The 14,572-nt window shown below is 33.5% G+C and overlaps 1 protein-coding gene and 1 long non-coding RNA gene across 14 annotated transcripts in view; both read right to left on the reverse strand.

Moving 5' to 3' along the window:
* The window catches only part of ROBO2 (roundabout guidance receptor 2), a 1,635,852-nt gene that overhangs the window by 640,723 nt on the left and 980,557 nt on the right, over positions 1-14,572 (reverse strand). The gene's annotated exons all lie outside the window — the stretch shown is intronic.
* Positions 1,696-14,572, reverse strand: part of LOC144301737 (uncharacterized) — a 139,499-nt gene continuing 126,622 nt past the window's right edge. For both annotated transcript variants that reach the window (XR_013368504.1, XR_013368505.1), the window contains exons 2-3: positions 3,038-3,090; positions 1,696-2,009 (exon numbers count right to left, since the gene is read on the reverse strand). This is a non-coding gene — a long non-coding RNA (uncharacterized LOC144301737). The remainder of the gene's footprint in view (positions 2,010-3,037; positions 3,091-14,572) is intronic.

Raw genomic sequence — 14,572 nt, forward strand, 5'->3', positions numbered from 1 at the left:
GGTTCACCATGGGGAGCCCGATGTGGGACTCTGTCCCAGGACTCCGGAATCATGTCCTGAGCGAAGGGCAGATGCTCAACCACTGAGCCACCCAGGCATCCCCAGTTTTTGTGTTTTTAATGTTGTGGTGAATTGTTGTCTTTCACAATCTAAAATATTAGATAAAATTTTCTTTTTGGTATGTGAATGTGAAAAGGTTAATCTATGCAAGAAAGACCCTTTTAGAAATGGAACTAGTGTGACTTGTTAACAGAGTCATCAACATGAGAAAAAATGGTATGAAATGTAATCTGTCTGTTGAAGATTGAGAGACTTCAAACTTCTAGTACTGCCACAACTCATTCTAAATTCATCATTTTGGAATGTTCCTTTTCCTTGGCTTTGTCATATCCCTTCCCTCCAGTTTACTCAGAACTGCAGTTTGTCAAAAGCAATGATAGCTCCTTACATGATGATATTGCTTATTGCATTTTGAGCAAGACTGGGAGCTGGGTGGGATGATGTTTAATTAATTTTTTTATTATCTTTCTATTTGAATTTCTTGCATCAGATCTCATACATAGTTAGAACTTTGGAAATGGTCACTATTACATTAGGATTTGAAAGTGATTGTTCAGAAAAATCATGCCATGTCTCTTGTGTTTTTAGTTATATGTCCATGACATATTGAAATAGGGTGTACACCAAACATGAAGACAATATTATTGATAATAGGATATAGGACATGATGACTTTCGTTTCCTTTATAACAGAGGTTGCAGTTTTGGGCTATGCATTAATGAATATGTTAAATAATAATATGACTAGTATAATTATTATTTCTGTGGTATTCTTATATAAGTAACAAGATGATGTTAATATGATTCTTGTTAAATGATTCTTGTCAATATGATTTTGTATGCTGACTTGAATTCTGTAATGATTTCATTTATCAGAACAATTTTTAGTGCTTCTTTGCCTCTCTCAGGGTGAGAGGTGAAAAATTTTATAAAAATTTATTACCTACCTAAAGTAGGTCTAAATAAAGTACTCATTTTTGGCAGACTACGGAACTATATTGCCCATTGAATTTCTAGGACTTTGTCTAAGATTTTGGCATGAGGTCTGGGCAGAGTTTAGGTATAAATGGAAAAATAAAGGAGGAAAGGAAGTCCAAACTTGAAAAGATACAAGTTTTAGGCTTTGATGCAGCTGAACTTGGGTCTCAGCTTATCTTGTAAGAGGCGGCAAATAAACTCTGTTCACAGAGGCCTCTCAGGACCACAGGCCAAGGTTATGTCAGCTGAATATTTGTTCCGTGACTTGTGAAACACAAACACAACTTCTATATTAAACAACTGAATAGCTCTTTAAAAACTTGAATGATAAGAAAAAGTAAAAAAAGAAAAGAAAGAAAAAAGAAAAGAAAAGAAAAGAAAAGAAAAAAGAAAAGAAAAGAAAAAAGAAAGAACAATGAGTTTCCTTACCTGACATATTAGCAGCAGATAATGTTGTTTTGCTGTTAGGCATCCTTAATATAAGAAATGTCACTTATATTTACATACATTATATATATTTATGCATATATGGACTTATGGTTATGAAAGTGAACAGAGAAAGAGCCTCCATCATGCTCCTTCCTACTCATAAAATGTAACTTAAAAAAATAAAATACAATTAACAGTGTTCTGTATATTCAAAAATACTTGGAAAAAAATTGGCAACAAATTACTGAGTGCTTTCCAGGTTAATAAAGAGATCTTAATTTTTTTAAAGCAATCAATTTCCACAAAGGAAGGCCATTCACATAAAAATCTTTCTTGAATCACAAGTAGTGAAATGTGGCTCATTCACAAACATAAAATGTTTTGTAGAAATGGGGCCCAATCAGGCGGGTGAGATTTCTGTGGAGACCTGAAACTTGTCAAGTTCTTGTTTTACAGATCAACGGGTAAGAATGAATTCCAGCAGCAACTTGCTTTAAAGAAATTGTTAATGCGTTATCCCATGGTTCTCAGGAGGTTCTTGAGCTAAAGGAGAAAGGGGAGAAGGGAAGGAGAAACAAAGAGTCTCCATTAAGATATTTGGGAAAACTAAGTATCGAATGCTAAACAGTGAAGTTGTCAGAGTTTGTGTTTAGATAGGATCAAAATGAAATTCAGTAAGTGTGTTATTTGAACTGCTTGAATCAGCCTGTGATTGAATCGCCAGGTTGGATCCTGCTCACCTCCAATCTGCCTACCACACAGACTCCCTTTGCTGCACACTTAGCAATTGCTGAGGGCCCAGTAAACCATCATTTGGTGAGTTGGATCACGTTAATTAGGTTCTTAGCTGAATCTGGCATTTCTTAGCTTTGCTCAATTATTTGCCTCCAAAATAGAGTTCTTTTGACCTATAAACTGCATGGAAAATTGTAAATGTTATGGTTTTCATTTAAGCTCTCTAAACCACCATATATTCTGGTCTGTCTAACGGAAATAACACAAGTGAAGAAACATTCTTTTGTCAACTAAAGTCAAATTGATACATTCCCAGTGTGTGGCGTTTTATTTTGCTCATTTTTATAGGAAAACTTGAGATGTTTATTCCTGCCAAATATACGTGTTTATCCTTCATTTTAAAAAGCATCTCACATATAAAATCTAGCTTATGTTAATTCAATTGTGCCCAAATTGATAGTTAACCAGGATAAATAAATTCAGTTTCCATAGATGTTAGGTAATTAGACCTTTTTCAAATTCAATATATTTCAAATTCTGGAATATTAGTATCTCTTTCTCCTATAGGAGGACTTTTAATCCTACTACAACCATCTCCACATTAAAGGAAGCAAAACATCAGTGTCAATTATAGTTTGAAAGGTAGAAAATCTGAGAGAAATGATGGACAATTAATCATAGAAGATTGAACTCAGAATAAAAAAATTAATAAAAAAAATTAATCATAGGAGATTTAACTTGTCATTATTTTAAAGGCATAGAAAAGATATTTCTTGATATATTTTTTCTTGAGTTGTTTGTTACTATAAGTAACTATATACAATAGGTGAACTTACATTAATTAACACATGAACTCAAACGCAGAACTTCATAGTGCAATGAGAAGAGCCTGGATGGAGAATAAGACATGAGAACTTAAATTCTGGGTCATTAATGTATTAAATAAGTAATGTCAGCCAAAGTTCCCTAATTCTTTTCTGACTCCATTTTTCTTGATATAATGATCACATATTTTCATAAATTTGCTATGAAAAGTAACAATATGATATATATGGTATTGTGTGGCTAATGGAAGAGATTCAATAAAAATAATTGAGTCTAAAGAAACTAACACATGAGGTGTTTATATGAGATGAATTTCTTCTTTAGAAATGATCACATCCTAAATACTCATTTGCCATTTGTATGTTTCAGTGAAATATTATTGGTTTATCAAGTATTCTAATAGAGCCATGGGAAACGCTGATACTGGATTCACTGCTTTGACTCACTGCCTGAGCCAGGCATCAGCCCTCTTGCATTCTACCAGTTTTGTTTCCTGGAAAGACTCTTCTGTCACTTTCCATTTAGCTCTCTTTCGGCTTGTAGATTTAAGCTGGTGAAGATGGAAGCCAACCAAATGCTTGTCACCTGGCCAGGCCACAAGCCTCACTCATTTGAAGACATTAGTTTTTCTCCAAGTTTAGAAGGGTACTTCTAGTCCTGATTTGGCTACAATGTGAGGTCACCTCTCAAATATGAATTAAATAACTGAATTCCGGCTAAATTTATCGCCTGGTAATTTTCTCTTTTTAAATGATATATTACGTTTCTTTTTAAAGAATAAGTTGTGGTCATACAGTGGCATTTTCTTAAAATCTCTGTTCCCGAAAGTAAAGGAAATGGTAGAGTTAGGCCCTTGAGAAAGTGATGAATTCCCTGACCACAAAGAAGCCAAATGACAACGTGGATAAATACCTTGTCTTTTAACCCGAGTTTCAAGTGACTGTGGCCAGTCACAGTAGAAATTGTAATGAGGGGTCTATGGAGAATGGTTCTTCAGAACAAACCAGCAAAGCATTGGTGGAAATGTAAGAAAATGATAGTGGTCTCAGAGGAATTTCCTTTCTTCCAGGCTTACACTTTGAAGCTTTGAATTCTGAACTTTTGAACTATGTTGGCTTTATCTTGTCCCTTTGGAGAGATTTGCAAGGTACTCTTATAACCCTCACTATAATTATATTCTTAAAAATTAATGATACAGTGATTTTCAAAGAAAAATTGCCTGCTTCAAAAATTCTACAACTAGCAAACACACACACATACACAAAGCCCTTCTGATATCCTTGGTTCTAACACAGCTTAAGGAAAAAAAAAGTCCTCTTTGTTAAATCTCCGAAGCCCCCAATAATTTATAATAAAGCTTGTAAGTCATTATCAGAGGCTGGAATCCTCTCTTTATAACCAGGAAGAAGACATAAAGGGAAAGCTAAAAGGGTAGAAATCAAGAGAGAAAAACCAGCATGTGGCCAGCTGAGGATATACAACTGAAGCTGAATATATTCTTCAAAAGAATTATTTTTAACAAATCACTCTCAGTTTGATATATGATTCAGCAAATGTACTGTCTCGGGTTTTGTGGCTCTTTGGTATTTAGAGACAGAGTACATCAGATTCTTTAAAATAATAAAATTATGTTATTGGAACAATTTACTGGAGCTTAGAGAGTCTCTTCAACAAAGATCTGTCTCTCAAAGTCCCTCTATGTGCTTTGCAGTCTGGTTCAATTTTCTGGGTTAGTATAATGAGAGGATCCACAGTCACACAAAAGGGGTCTGGTATTTCAATTAGTCATTAAATTTTAAAGCTTCATTATTCTCCAGAAGGAATACTTTAACATTGTTTTCTATATTAACATGTTTATGTATTGATTCTAAAATCTGGAGTAGGCAAGGTCAAATTTCCTTATTGAATTCTGCGATTTTCACTTATTTTCAAAGCTCATTGAACCAGTTGATAGCTCCACCTTACAAACAGTTAAAGAAATGTCATTCACTTGCTTTAAGTCTTTACTTAATGAATGTATAAGTCCCCAAATGCTGTAGTACCAAGACACACATTACCTAGATTAAAACATAAATTAATGAAAAGCTATCCATGCTGCATGGAATAAAACTGAGACTGATCATGCAGTTATGCAGCTGTCACCGAATTAACTTTTAAAGATGATTAAAAAGGAAATATCAAGTCTTGAAAAATGTAAACCACTGAAACAGCATTCTAAAATATAAACTTTGTTGTAAAAAAGATTACGTACATAACAAGAGAGAATGTCGCAGAGTTGGCTGACAGTATCCATCAATCATTGATGAAATTATAATATTTATGATGGTTTTCTGGCAAACAATACAAACCTGATGAAAACTTGCATATAATAGTATACCCTCCTCAATTTTAAAAATTGAAATATTCAAGATTTAACCTTCACTGGAAGCTAGTAGAAGAAAGAATAAATTGTAAGACACTTCTAGGAAATATATAAAAATATATATAAATATATAAAAAGTTGAAATCATTGTCTTACTCACTGATATTGAACTAGAATATCAGTTATTTTGTTGTTCAAATTTCATAGATATATGTGACTAACATCATATGATAAACAATAACTATTGATTTTATGTATATTCATGTTATATTACATTCACGTAAATTTCTTAAAAGGATACATTAATTAGATCATTGTGAGACTTCCATAGTATGTTAATATATGTTATCACGTTAATATATGTTATTAGTATACATTCAGGTTAAGCTAAAGAGATGTAGATGGTTCCCGGAACACATGGTTACATATAGTGATATTAGAAATTTCATAAATAATAAGACAGGGAATCCCTGGGTGGCTCAGCGGTTTAGCACCTGCCTTTGGTCCAGGGCGTGATCCTGGAATCCCGGGATCTAGTCCCATGTCGGGCTCCCTGCATGGAGCCTGCTTCTCCCTCTGCCTGTGTCCCTGCCTCTCTCTCTCTCTGTGTCTTTCATGAATAAATAAATAAAATAATAATAATAATAATAATAATAAGACACATCTAGAAGACCAATGTACAAAACACTGTGTCTCATATATATTCTAGAGAGATTTAACTTAAATCAATTTGCCATGGACAGGTTCTTTCTCAATCATTATTGGATGACTATTAAAAATATTTAAGAAGTATTAGAAACACTAAAATTTATCCATGAGGCTTAAGTGGAATGAGAAATTTGGATATTCAAGTCATGTCATGAACCTTCTAATTCATTATATATATCAGAAAAAAATATAAACATAAACAAACTAAACAAAATGTAAGCCCTCCAAAGTCAAGACATGGAAGCATTTTCGTCACTTCTCTAATACCATTAATAATTTAAGACTTGTGAGATCCTTCTATTGCTAAACTGTCAGTGTCTAAGATGTAAATAAGCAATTTTAATAAGGCAGAAATAAGAAAGAAAAAGAGAAATAAGACAGAAAAATGTACATTTTTCCTAATAAGTCCTTAGTCTCTTTCTACAACACATAGTGTTTTGGTAATCTACGAAGGGTGTACGTGTAATTCTGGATATGTTGCTTTACCTTCACATTCATCAGTAAAATGGGCAAAAGAGTAGTTAATTTACTAATTCGAAATGAGGATTACAGGGGTTGTACACAAAGTGCCTGGCAGACTCTCCGAGCCATGATGGACATTTAATAAATAGTACATTTAGTGTAACATATTCATCCTGCTTGCTCCATAAATGAATGTTGGTGCTGTTGTGGGGGCCCCGCACTTCTGCGAATCCTTATCACTAAGCTGTTACAAGCAAAATTGTGGTGTATAGATGACATTTTTCCTCGACACCTTAAACCTCCGCTTTTTGGACCCCTAGTAAATATCCACAATATTGTTTGAATGCTTAATGTATACCACCTATTTTATCTCATTGAATCCTCACACAAATCCAAAATAGAGGCACTATAATTAGCCTTATTTTACAGATTTGAATACCAAAGATTGAGGGTAGGTGAGTGGACTAGCATAAAGTCACATAGCTGGCAAGTAAAAAGTTAGGATTTGAATCCAGTCTAATAACAGTGACTAATAGGTTTAATAGATAAACCACAGCCTCTTCCACTTCTTATCTTCCCATTCATCAGTTATGCATTTGCTCATCTTCTCTCTTCTCTGCATTCTTACTCTCATTATTAAGACTTACTATCAGACACAGAGAGGCATTCTAGTAGAAAGATTTAAAGCATACTTGTTCTCAAGTGTTGGCTCTGCTCTTTCCTAGCTTATGACCTTGGAAATTTTTACTTAACTATACTGTGACTCAGTTTCTCATAGTAAAATGGGAAAAAATGGAATAACACAAGAAAAACTCTTGAGCACAGTGTCTCAAACCTGTTAGGGCCTCAATAAATATTATGTATGTATCATTTATAGCAAATAAACTATGAGTATCTGCATTCAAGTAATCTTTAAGAGTCAAATAAAAGATTTGCCTAGTTAAATAAATGTAAAAAGGGATGAGTAGGAAATTTTTTTTTGATATGACTATTCCTATATCAGTGCCCACAAAAGGAGAATAATTAATATTAAAATAATAATGGCTTAGCAGCTACCTTTTGAATAACAATATTGTGGAAGTTTCTTTGTAGTCATGTCTAGTTCTTATAACAACTTAACGAAGTATTGTTTTTTCATCTCTCATAGACATGAAAGAGTAGACTCAGAATGTGACTTCTGCCCTAAGGTCATACAGCTAGCAAATGGCAAAACAAGGATTTAGATTCTAAAGTGTATGTCCTTTCCATTGCTCTAAACTTTCTCCCTGCACAACATAGGTACACACAACTTCCCTCTGGTGGAGAACCAGCCCTAAGAGTTAGTTATGCCATGACTGAGGAATATAAGTTGGAACATTTGCAGATGTCTATGGAACCCAAAGAAACACTAAAGCAAGGAGAGTCAGGAGGCTGAGGTTACTGATCTCTAAGCAGTACCTTGGAGACACACCTTGTCCCAGCTCAATGCCTGAGGTCAGCTTACCCAAACACAGGTCATTTCTGCCCATGAAAGTGATATTCAGATTGTCTGGATATGGCTAGCATGGAGGCTTTTGTTATAAACCAGAAGGTGAGTGGCTTCATGTTGATAAGCAGGAGATTCTCCTATTCCACCATTTTCATCCAAGCACACTGTCAGTCAAGCCTTTTGCTGGCTCAGTGACTGTGTCTATTTCCTACTCTTGTGTCCTTACCCACTTATTTATATGACATTTGTGCTATGCATAACAATAGGAGCTCTTTTAGAAATTACCCCTACCCCCAAAAAGGATCTTGAAATCCATTTGGGGAATCAAAGATATTTACATGTGATATCTTTAAAATAATTAATGACATAGAAAAGTTTTCTAGTCATTAAAGAGATAAACTAGTAACTGGTCCATTTCTAGGTTATTATAATGACTGTAGATGATCAACAATAAGTCTGAGCTGTTTGTTGCTCAAAATTTTAGGTGATATCCAGAGTGTTGCTTACTAGAGCTCCAAACAAACATAGAAATACTAGAGCTAAGGCCATTATACAGTGTAGAAAAAATTTACTACCCTTGCAAAGGGAATAACAGAATCTGAATCTGAGAGAGAACCTGTATTGGTCATCTATTCAAACCCTATTATTTTATTTAGATGACAACTAAGGCAATGAAGATGATATATTTGAAGTATATTAAGAGCTGGATGAAATTCAAAAGATCATCAAATAATTTGATCAATCATTTAAACCTTAATATGAATTAAAACCAATGTGATGTCAGCCCCAGTACTATCCATTTTTTCCCTTAATGTACACACATATGGGAAGCAATCCTGGATTTTCAACATTTCCAAAGAACATTTACAACCTTCCACAATGTCATGCCTTACTGTTTAACATGTTCCTCTACGGGGAAATTTTCTAATCTGCTATTCACCCTTGAAGTTGAACTCAAAACTATATTTTCTTTTTCTTTTCTTTTCACTCAGTGAAATGACTAGTCCTTTTTGTCAGTGTTATAATTAGCTTTGAGTTCAGTTGGTCCTGGAGGCAGTGAGAGCATAAAATAAATGGGACGGAATCTGAAACCCATTCTGATTTTTTGTTTCTTTGGGTGTTCTTCATGGATTTTATGCTTAAACTTTAATTTTCTAGTTTTTAAATCTACATATGTCCTAATAGCTTTTTGTAGTACTTTGATAATTTAGGTCTTTTTGATTTATAGTCTCTCTAGGGACTACTTGGAAAAACAAAGGATAATAAATATGAATAGAAGAAAAGTTATTTGGACAGTTTTATTGTTGCTTATTTTTATACAGTTTACTGCTTTACTGACTGTAAAAGTTTAAGTAGTTCTAATATGGGAATACAGATAAAAAGTCCAGTACTCAAATTTGCCAAATTCTCTATGAAATATCTGAACAGAAGCAGATCTAGAGAAGAAGTTTGCATTCCATGAAATTTTTCTCCTTTAGATTCACTCTGTCATGGAGCTTCATCAATAATAAGTTCTTTTTGTGGTAAAGTATATTTTTAATCATTCATATGCATAATTGTGGTTTGATGTGCTTTCTGAAATTTTCATTTAAAATTAATCCTGCATTTCTTTTATATAAGAACTCTTTAAAATGTTAGTTGAAAGTGTAAAATTAATTAAAACAAATATTTTTAAGATGAAATATCTAAGGCAGCTAATCCAAATAACCATTTTCACATAATCATGTCTTTTTCACATTTTAGTATCGTATTACTGAGAATATAGATTTCAGGGCTAGTTCCAAATAATCTGTATTAAAAGGGCCAAATAATCTGTATTAATCTGTTTAATAATCTGTATTAAAACATTTTATTTTGACCCCAATTTACAGAGTTTAATGTTTTAAAGAATTGTGTTAGTCTTCCCTTTATCTTCCTAAATTAATGTGAATAAAAACATATAAACATGATTTGCTAATTTGTAAGTTGATAGCTGAGGTGTTTAGATAATAATATCTTAGATCCACACACCAAAAAGTTTCTGTGAAGCATGCTTGAAAAACATGAAACATTGTGATATGTGCACCTTTTTTGCTATCACATATTTGGATTTATTTTATATTTTCTTTTGAGGTCCAGAGAAAATCTAAACCATTTTTTCTCTGTGGCACATTAACACTTAAAACATAAAAGTTTAGAACAATTGATAGAAATTTTGATTCAGTAGGGTTTGTGTCTCTTAACAAGCTTTCATGAAGATTTTGACGATTTGCCAAGATTAAAAACCACAGTCATAAAGAAATTATCTGAATGAATACATAAGGCTAACTTTTACTATGTTCCTAGATTTGTTGACTGTGCCGAATGCCAATGATATATGAGAGTTCATGTGTGGTATACAATTGGACATTCAAATTGCTATCCTGGAGAAACCACAATGATAAACCTTTTATCATGCAGGTGAATTTGATTTTAATAATATGAAGGTCTGAAAGTTTTACATTTTCTCTTCTTAGTTTCTCTTATTCCCAGGATCATATTGCTTTATATTTTTACAGTGTAAATAGTGCTACATTTTTGCCAGGTATTAAAAAGTTTATTATAATGAAAATACTGTAAGTGGATTTCTTAAATTATGAAGTTCTGTGATAACATGTAAACCAACAGAGTCTGTATTACCTTTATACCTTAAAGAGCTGTTCACACCTTCTTAATTTCACAGGAACTCCATTTAAGGTTGACTTCATTTAGGTATGAGGTTTCACCTCAACGAGTATTTATTTAAGTTTTTTTTTTTTTTTTTCTCACTTAAAATGATCTTAATACTAGAGGTCAGTGTAAATTTTTAAAATATTTTAAAGTATTTTTTAAATTTTTTTTTAATTTATTTACTTATGATAGTCACACACAGAGAAAGAGAGAGAGAGAGAGAGAGAGGCAGAGACACAGGCAGAGGGAGAAGCAGGCTCCATGTACCGGGAGCCCGATGTGGGATTCGATCTCGGGTCTCCAGGATCGTGCCCTGGGCCAAAGGCAGGCGCCAAACCACTACGCCACCCAGGGAATCCCAAATTTTTAAAATATTTTAAATGAAAACAATTATTGAGGGTTATATTTTATATTTATATGTTATGTATATGAGTATGCACACCTACATTTATCCAGGGGTTTGAGAAAAGAAAAAGACCAGTGTGTTGCTGAAAGCCAAGGTGATTAGAAAATGATTAGCAACCCACATCAACAAGAAATATACAAAGATATTTCTACTGTAACTCACTCTAAGCTTCCTCCGAATGTTGCCCTATAATCACTGTTTGGTTGTCAATTCATGTATTGCCTATGTGGAATGTATTTTTAAAAATAATTATAGCTAAAAATAAGCATATCTTATTTGGGGTTGTTTGTATAAATTTTGCATCTTAACCTTTAAAATTAACCTCTCCTCAGGAATGTCAAATTGATGGGAAAACTCAAGGACAGTGTTTGAGTAATTTTCGCCTATGTAGTCAGCCAAATGATATAATTCATATTTTGTTTCTCTAAGATACTCAGAAAACTGTCAAATCTCAGTTCTCTCTAACATTTCTTGAAGCAAAGTATAGAAAAGCAAACCATTAAGAAGTCATTTCTAAAAGGAAAAAGAAAAACAGTCAGTAAAAAAAATAATGATTGAAAAATTATGAGAGATCTGGGAGGCCTGGGTGACTCAGCGGTTGAGCATCTGCCTTTGGCTCAGGGCGTGATCGCAGGATCCCGGGATCGAGTCCCACATCGGGCGCCATGCGTGGAGCTTGCTTCTCCCTTTGCCTATGTTTCTGCCTCTCTCTCTGTGTCTCTCATGAATAAATAAATAAATAAATTTTTTTAAAAAAGAAAAGTTATGAGAAATCTGAGGTGTAATTTAGGCATGGAAGTGTTTTGGATTCCTTTTTCTGGCTTATGTTTTCTAGCATTTCTCTATATATGCTTATCCCCAAATAATCACTTTATACTTGTAAAATGAAAACTCCCTTTAGTCACCTTCACAATAAAAATTAAGTTGGAAGAAACAAAAGGAAATATTTTCTTAAAGCTTAAAAAATGACTTACCATTTATTACTTAAATTCAGAAAATGAATAACAAATGCACATATGAAAAAGCATAAGTTCATGTGACTGGCAGGGATGTACCCGTATCATTAAGCTCTAATGACAGAGACTTAGCATCCTTGAATACTCATATTTTTCAGTTCCCTGCTATAGAAGACTACCTTTGAGCACTGTCTCTGAACACTGTATTTGCTCTTTCTCTGCTACTTATGCAAACGGTGTCACTTCAGTACTCAATGAACCAGCCACTAAATTGGTCCTTCCACAATAAGTCTGAGATCAATAACTAATTTTGAAAACTGATTAGTTTGCACCAGAGTAGTAGACAGTTCCGAATTTTGCCAGAGGACATAATCAGCCAGTAAATAGAGGTATTAGTGCACTAGTAATAGGTTGGTAATATGGCTCAACTCCACCATAAACTCTCCCACAAATGGCAAATTGAGTCTATATAAGCAACTTCACTTGTAAATTAAACTTTTTTTCTGATGTTGAAATAAAGGTTAGTTTTATTATTCTACAGAACTGGTTAATAAGAATTGTTTGTAAATGAATTCTAACAAAGCAAGCAAGCTCAGCCTTGGGTAACTGTTAAGGAGCCACAGACATTTTTATATATCTCGACTGATTGTGCATTCCAGATGTTTCCAACATGAAAAATACGTTATGTTCTAACCGTTAATGTTGTATTGCTAGCCATTCAGAAGATGTATCTTTCTATTAGATGGCGATGTTGCTATGGAGATAACTGTAAAAGTCTGGCCGACAAGAAGAGGTGGGAAAGGAATTGTATTAAAGGGAGAGAGAATATCAATTATGCCACTAATTGAAAATATAGTGAAAAGGTAAACATCTTATCTACAACTACATTTGGAAAACATACGTAAATACATGATACACAAAAGTGGATGTTGTTTTAGTCTCTTGCTTTGGCTTCATATTTAGCTTCATCGAGTGACCATGTGGATAAACCCTGACCACTTGATTATAATGTGAACTGGCATTAAACTGAACACATAGCTTTAACAATCATTGCAAATGCATAAATTATATGCATTTGGCAATGGCTGGAAGGTCATGTTAGTTCTGTGATAAATTGCAACTTCAGAAAGCTGTAAAATATACCCTTTTTAAAACTTTGAAACAGTTGGGAGTCCCTGAGAAAATAAGTCCTCAGGCCCATGATATGGCGTGAGTAAAACACTCCAGGTTGAATTGTTACTGCAGAGCTGCATCATTTGGATTGGGATTTTAAATGTGTATACTCAGTGCAATTTGATGCCTAAACTTGAGCTAAGAGAGGAATAAACAGATAAAAACCACAGACTATATTCCGAATAGAGAGTATTTGTTTTAATGTTGAGTGGGACTTAAATACTTGGAAAATTGTTTGTCATTCAGAACCTTAGCACATCATGGTGGCAGTGCTGGAACAAAAGATTTTAGTCTGAAAATTTTAATTCATTGCAGTGAAGAAATTAATATTTATTCTTTTGTTTTTTCACGTTATAAAGGGCAATTCTATCATAATTCCATCTTTGAAAGACAAAAAGGAAAGAAGAGAGAAATGAAGGAGGAGAAATGGACAAGAGAGGCAACTCCTTTACTCTAATTTTCAAGAACCCTCAGGCTTCCACGTGGGTAAATTGCACTCTTTCTTCCAATCTGGTCATGAACACTATGTTGTCATTTCAAGTTCATCCAGAGTTGAATTTTACTACTTTCTTCATGAAAATGGTTAATTCTGTCAAAGGCAGGAGCTACTCCTCTATAGGAGCTACCATTGATTCTTTGTGAATTAGTTGGAAAAACTCACAGATGATGTTGATTCAAATATTACAGAAATATTCCAAGTCCTAGTAAAAGACCTTAGATGTATTCTAATGTTCAATTACCTTTAATATTGGAAACATAATGTTGATCAATTATTGGCAAAGCAGGGAGTGGGGGTAATAGGAAAAGAATATTCAAGGGAACTAAGTTGAGTTTTCTTTTCTAACAAGAGAATATTGAAAGCAAAATGGACACAATAAGCAAATAAAAATCTGAATACAGATAGACTGCTCTACAATTTATGATAGAAATATGTTGTTATTTCTAATATTTGAAACAAACAAAAACAAAAACAACAGACTAAAACATGTCAATAGTTTATGCACAAATATATCAATGTTTTGAAAGAAGATGATGCATTTAAATTTAGATGTTAAACATATATATGCTTAAACATGAAATTTGAAACAAAAGCCTAGATTCTGTTTTCAGGTCGCAATAGTTAATCTTCAGGACCCTCAATTTTTAATTTGGTGACATGGGAATTATATAAATGCTAGTTGTTAAGATTAGCTTAGAGCAACATTCCCTACCCTCTCTTGTTTCCCCAACTGGACTAATCATAGGATTCTTCTGCTGTGTTGTTAAAAAATGCATTCTTTCATGTTCCATTGAAGATCTTAATTCAGTGGTTCTGGAGTTTGA

The sequence above is a fragment of the Canis aureus genome, chromosome 30, assembly GCF_053574225.1.
Source record: "Canis aureus isolate CA01 chromosome 30, VMU_Caureus_v.1.0, whole genome shotgun sequence".
Taxonomy (NCBI): Eukaryota; Metazoa; Chordata; class Mammalia; order Carnivora; family Canidae; genus Canis; species Canis aureus.